The sequence below is a fragment of the Mixophyes fleayi genome, chromosome 10 (assembly GCF_038048845.1).
Source record: "Mixophyes fleayi isolate aMixFle1 chromosome 10, aMixFle1.hap1, whole genome shotgun sequence".
Classification (NCBI taxonomy): domain Eukaryota; kingdom Metazoa; phylum Chordata; class Amphibia; order Anura; family Limnodynastidae; genus Mixophyes; species Mixophyes fleayi.
In genome coordinates this window covers 74,585,598-74,592,007 of record NC_134411.1, presented here as the reverse complement: position 1 = coordinate 74,592,007, position 6,410 = coordinate 74,585,598, and the positions used below count along the sequence as shown (strand labels likewise).

At 37.4% G+C, this 6,410-nt stretch overlaps 1 protein-coding gene across 1 annotated transcript in view; it reads left to right on the top strand.

Moving 5' to 3' along the window:
• The first annotated feature begins 542 nt into the window (after positions 1–542).
• Positions 543–6,410, top strand: part of TPPP3 (tubulin polymerization promoting protein family member 3) — a 30,003-nt gene continuing 24,135 nt past the window's right edge. Inside the window, exon 1 of the mRNA XM_075188874.1 lies at positions 543–794. The gene's annotated coding sequence lies outside the window, so the exon portion shown is untranslated. The remainder of the gene's footprint in view (positions 795–6,410) is intronic.

Below are 6,410 nucleotides of genomic sequence, written 5' to 3'. Positions count from 1 at the left end.
TAGTCTCTCTCTGTCTGTCTGTCTGTCTATCTGTGTGTGTATGTTAGGGAATTAAGACTGTAAGCTCCAATGGGGCAGGGACTGATGTGAATGAGTTCTCTGTACAGCGCTGCGGAATCAGTGGCGCTATATAAATAAATGGTGATGATGATGATAATATACAGAATAAAGTGTACATTACAGCATGAAAAGTTTTTAATATAAAAATATCCAGAATGAGTGTGTAAAATATATTCTCTGCCATCAGAAATTGAATTAAACTTTGCTTTAGTCTAGATGATATTTAGGTCCCTTATTAAAAAAGGCACAAAAAAAAATTAAAGCAAAAGAAGTAATAATACTAATAATTAATCATTCATATTTTTTCCCCACTGGAGAGAACTGCAAAACCCTACAGAAAAAAATAAGTGAAATTGCTGCAGGACACGTAGGAGAACTTAATAGCCCAGTCCTAGAAATACTAGCCAGCTAATGAATGAAACCTGCCTAATTGTCAGTCTTTGTCCTGCTATGACACACCCCTCTCCCACAGAGCCCCATCTACTGCCTTGCTTGGGTGATCTCTACCACGTTAAAAATCTTGTCTGCTGCAAGCAAGGAGGGTACATCTCTTATGCCTCTAAATGACCTTGGTCACTTATATTTATATTACACTCCCTTGATGTTTTACAGGATGTCTCTATGGATACAGGAATAAACACAAGATAATAGCCCTACAGTCTTTAAAGCAGCATTTCATTCTACAGGCCGGGCGTGGAGAGGAGGCGTCTATAGGAGAACAGAGAGAATCAGAGGTAAGAGCAGGATCGTCTCTCACATAGCTCAACACTACCACATTTCTTCCAGAATAAAAACAACCTACTGCTTCTTTTATGTGTTTATGCCAATCTTTGGCTGCATTACAGATTAGAAGAGTAGGAGAACAATCCATATTTTTACCTCTGCTTCCAAATTCTTATCAATTTATTTACTGCAGGTGCACTGTGGAAAAAAAAAATCATCTTGAAAAATATCTAAATTGCTAAACAGCAGCCTTTTATGCAATTATATTTTTTCCAGTGTGGCATAAACTCCTCTTTGGTCTGCCAGTATAAGCGATGTGTCTTAGTGCTTCTGCTGCTGAATATAGTCATGTATGCTGTCCAAGACATGTTTTGTTATAAACATTGACTCAGTCTCTCTTGTCTGCTAATGTGTAGTATTTTTATCTCCGCTTCCCAGCTACTGTGCATTACCACAAGACATATTTTTACATCTGTTCGCATAGGATGGGAAAATCACTGTAATGGTTTTTAACAAGCTCCCAATGTTTCCAAGGAATGGTAGTGATTTATTTGTTACAATGTTTATCCTTTTACAACTTTATGGGTGGGTTAGTGAGATTCATGTCAGTAAACATAGTTTTCAGACAGGGGAGTTGTGCGTGTATACTGTCATATTATCAGTGGATTGATCAGCTATTTTTTTTAGACATGATGGTATATAGAAATTGATTTATACTGTGCATTGTTTTATAGGGATGTCAGTTGCTTCGTGCATATGCATTTTACACATGGAAATGAGATATACATAACATTTCATCAAATAATGATACTGTTTGTATTACATATGTTGCAGTCCATTCAAGGCAGCCTATTTACAAATCAGGATAATGACTCTAAAATAAAATAGAGATATTTCTCTCTGTATCACAACATTCTGAAGATTTATTAATGTGTATGTGTAATGTATTTCACGTTGCATGGCTGATTGTTACGGTGTTGTGATTCTGGGGTGTGCAAGAGGATCAGTCATTCTTTGTAGCTAACTATTGTTGTTTATCTGTGGGTATCAACATATGTGTATGTATAACATGTACAGCAATGTGTTGGCAGAGTGTGGCCAATGAATTACAGCTGGCACTGTATATGAAGGCGTGTAAGGCTGGTATAAGGAGTCTGTTCTCTGTAAGCACTTTGGGATGCATGTACTGTATCAGATGTTCAAAAGAATCAAACAGCCAAGGAGGGTTTGTTGAAATAACTGTAAACTAAATTCACCTCTTAAATGTAGACAGACACATGTTAACGTAGGTCACATCTTGACATACAAAATCACATACATGACAAAGCACTGAAGTTTACATTGTGCTGAAAGGATGATGGTATGTAGAATCTGTTCTGTAAATAAAATAGTCACAAATTCTAAAAGCATTCGTGAAAACCATCTAATCTATTGGATTGCACTGAACAGCAGATTATCAATGAATCCCTATGGGTGTGGTTCTCTTTAGATTACACTTCCCAAAATCTTTTAATTCCCTACAGCTCATCATCGAGGTCATTTCATATAACATTAGTCCTCCAAACAGGTACAAAAGCGCAGGAATAAACGTCAGAAGTATATTGGGGATCGTCTGTCCTAAAGGGGAAACCTTATACTTTGTCCTTGCATTCAACAGTGCGCTCAAAGTGTAATCTCAAAGCATCCTTGTAACATACTGCACTATGGGCTTAAGGAGCTCTCCTATAGAACTCTGTTATTTACTACCCACATAATGAAGCAAGCATTTGTTAGAAAGTGTGTATATAGGTCCATTTATGTAAAGCTCATTTACCAGGCTAATTACTGCATCAGTGCAGAGCATCCTGCAGCAAGTCCTGCCATTATGTCTCACCACACCCAAAACACATTTTTTCCTTTTAAAAGTTATATGGCTTATGTTACATAAACTATAGATAACATTAACCCCTCCAAGACATATCTGCAATAATGTTAATCAAAAACACTGTATAAAAACAGAGTCAGTGATTTGATATGTAGACTATTTCCTACAGCACAAATATTATCTATATATATATTTTGTTGTCCTTAAGGAATATTAATTTTGTTATCAGAATATCTGCTGTCTCTATCTCCATCTCAGGAGACCTTACCATTGCTTTGCAGTGTGCAGCAAATGAGGAATTATTAAATATATAGAAGGGACTTGCCATCCCTTGTGACGGTCAGGTACTTATATTAATTAATGACTCCATGAAGAGCAGACAGGGGATTACACAATTTTGATCCAATCACTGTGAGAACTAGCCTGCTGTCTCCCATCCAAAGCTCTCTCTGTTACACATTGCTTACACCATTACAGACTGTTGCCATGGCGATCGGCTGGATGAGAAATAGCAGGGACATGATCTGCCTGCAGGGCCCAGAGGGATGCAGGATAGGGTGGTGGATCTGCAGGAACAAAAAAAAGAACCAATTAAACAGAATGTTAGGTTAACTACTTAAATGTCAGCCGGGAGAAATATTCATAGAACAGAGGTCTATGGTACATCAAGAACATTATTTGTATTCAGCATGCATGTGATCCTTGCAATGTGTGTTAGTATTACTATACTTATAATTGTGGGATAGTCAGCAGGGGCCTGATTCATTAAGGATCTTAACTTGAGAAACTTCTTATTTCAGTCTCCTGGACAAAACCATGTTACAATACAAGGGGTGCAAATTAGTATTCTGTTTTGCACATAACTTAAATACAGACTGTTTTTTTCATGTAGCACACAAATACTTGATAGCTTATTTGTACACTGAAATTTAAAGTTGATATTTGTGTACTACATGAAATAACAGTCAGTATTTAACTTGTGTGCAAAACAGAATACTAATTTGCACCCCTTGCATTGTAACATGGTTTTGTCCAGGAGACTGAAATAAGAAGTTTCTCAAGTTAAGATCTTTAATGAATCAGGCCCCAGAATTTTTGCAACATGGATAAAATAAGCTGCATGTATGTAAGAAATCCAGCATTACCATTTGGGAGCGTGGAATGCATACTAAACTAGTTCTTATGTACTTGCAGTCCAAAAATATTCAATAATAGGTATCCAGGTCAAATCATGGACCCATTGTATTGTGCAGTACAAGCTCCTAATTGTTCTAAACAGACAGCATGTTTGTAGTGTACGTTGCTCTGCACACTGACCAGCTCAGCTCTCAGAGAAAGAGATTACACACATCTGTCTCTTCCAGCAAGTGACCCTAATCAGCCGTGGACAAATGTTGTGGTTGACTTACAGCATGGAAGCCTCGCTCCACCCTGCTCAGCCTAGAACATTTCTATGGAAAGAGAAGTTATTTTTGTTTGTTTTTTAAATTACTTTTGGTGACTTGTTGAACTAAATATAGGTCCAATTTGATGAGACAAATAACATTCTGTTTTGACCTTGTGAACATGAAAAACAGTTACTTAAAAGAAAAATAATTGCCCAAGTATAGGGTTGTCATGCATTTGGGAGAGCTGATTATACACCAAGGGCCTTATTCATTAAAGATCTTAAATTAAGAAGTTTCTTATTTAAGTCTCCTGGACAAAACCATGTTACAATGCACGGGGTGCAAAATAGTTTTCTGTTTTGCACATAAGTTAAATACAGACTGTTTTTTTTATGTAGCACACAAATACTTGATAGCTTATTTGTACACTGAAATTTAAAGTTGATATTTGTGTGCTACATGAAAAAACAGTCAGTATTTAACTTATGTGCAAAACAGAAAACTAATTTGCACCCCTTGCATTGTAACATGGTATTGTCCAGGAGACTTAAATAAGAAGTTTCTTAAGATAAGATCCTTAATGAATTAGGCCCCAAGTTCTTTTAGGGCACCAGGGAGCCAATACCTGAGGGACAGTAAAAGTGGATGAATGGGAAATATGTTCTTAAATATGTATATGATGGAACAACAATATAATTTAAAAACATATTCTGTGTAACAAAAAAAAAACAAAAACAAGACTTATTTGCATGCTTAAACAAAATATACCGTTGTAAATATAAACAGATTTTTCTAGTCATCTCTTCTGACAGGACAATTCCCTACTTGTTAATGTGGAATGCTGATTCAGATGAGAAAAGTTCATGTAACACAAATGCATAATGTGTATTCTGTAAAAGTGACATTTTATTGTGGGGTTACCTAAACCACTCCCACTGTTTATTCATTAACATAAAAAGATGTGGAAGTGGCAGACTAATGGAGTTATGGGGGTAAATGTATCAAGCTGAGAGTTTTTCGACGGGTTTGAAAAACCAATCAGATTCTAGCTACCATTTATTTAGTACATTCTAAAAAATGACAGCTAGAATCTGATTGGTTGCTATAGGCAACATCTCCACTTTTCAAACCCGCCAGCAAACTCTCAGCTTGATACATTTACCCCATGATTTTGTTGAGTATGGAGCACATATAAGGATAAACCTAACAACAAATTTCCTTTCCTCCTTTTTATAGAATATTCCCTAGAGAGAACAGCCTAGTTCACATGACTCAAGCAGAACCATAGAATGCAGCATCAGGGAATAAATGTAGTTTATAATTTTACACATCAATGTACTATTTCAATGTAATTCTTTATATCAGACAGAGTATAAGGTTTGAACATACTCCGTATTGTATCATTTGATATGATTAAATGATCTGCGTGCTGTACACGTGTGTAGTAACTGATCTCTTACTTCTAGGAATACATTTTTGCGCTTTTGACAAGTGTTTCAGTGTATCTTAAGAGTGACTAAAATGCCACATCTAAATAAAAGATTTCACCTGTTGGTTGCAGCTGCTTTGCCGCTGAGCACAAGTGAAGCAAGTGTATGCGTTCTGCAGGGAGATTGGCTTATAGAATGCACATCTTAAAAGCACATAGGTTTCCACTTGTTAACACAAGCAACGTCATTGTAGAGAATGTAAAAGGAAACAAAAAACTATATACAAATATGCAGAAGTATTCCATTTACCATTCGGGGCTGACACTACAATTAGGAGAACCTAGACAGTTGCTTAGGATGCCATTGGTTAGGGGCCAACAAAAACACTGAATGAGTGATCTAATGTCATCTCAGGGAAGGGGGGATGCTTTCTCTGAGAGAGTGCAGGGCATAGCGCCTGAGGGGATTGGCAGGGGATGTGGGGGAGCTCTGTCTACGGTGCTCACAGTGCTTTTGACGGACCTGTTCTCATTTTCTCACCATCCAAAACAGTTACAGCAGATTGTGGGTGCATACCTGACAACATTTAGGTTCCTGAAATTGGGACACAGTCGGGTAAGGTGGCTTGGTCACACCACACTCTAAAGTGCTAAGCCATCCTTAACTCCCCTCCAATAACCCTCCCCCCATTACTGCGCACCCCAGTGCAATACCGCTTAAATCAGGACAGTTGGGAGGTATTGATTTGTCATTGCCAGAGCCTATAACAAAGCTCTCAATTTTTTGAACCATACTTAAAATGTTAGCCAACTGTTTGATGATGGACCAGTCATACACTGACATAGTAAATAGATCATCTATGGTTAATTCATACCTTGTATGAATTAACTGCGGTTATAGGCAGGGCCGGATTAAGGGAATGGAGGCCCCTGGGCTAAGGAGGCC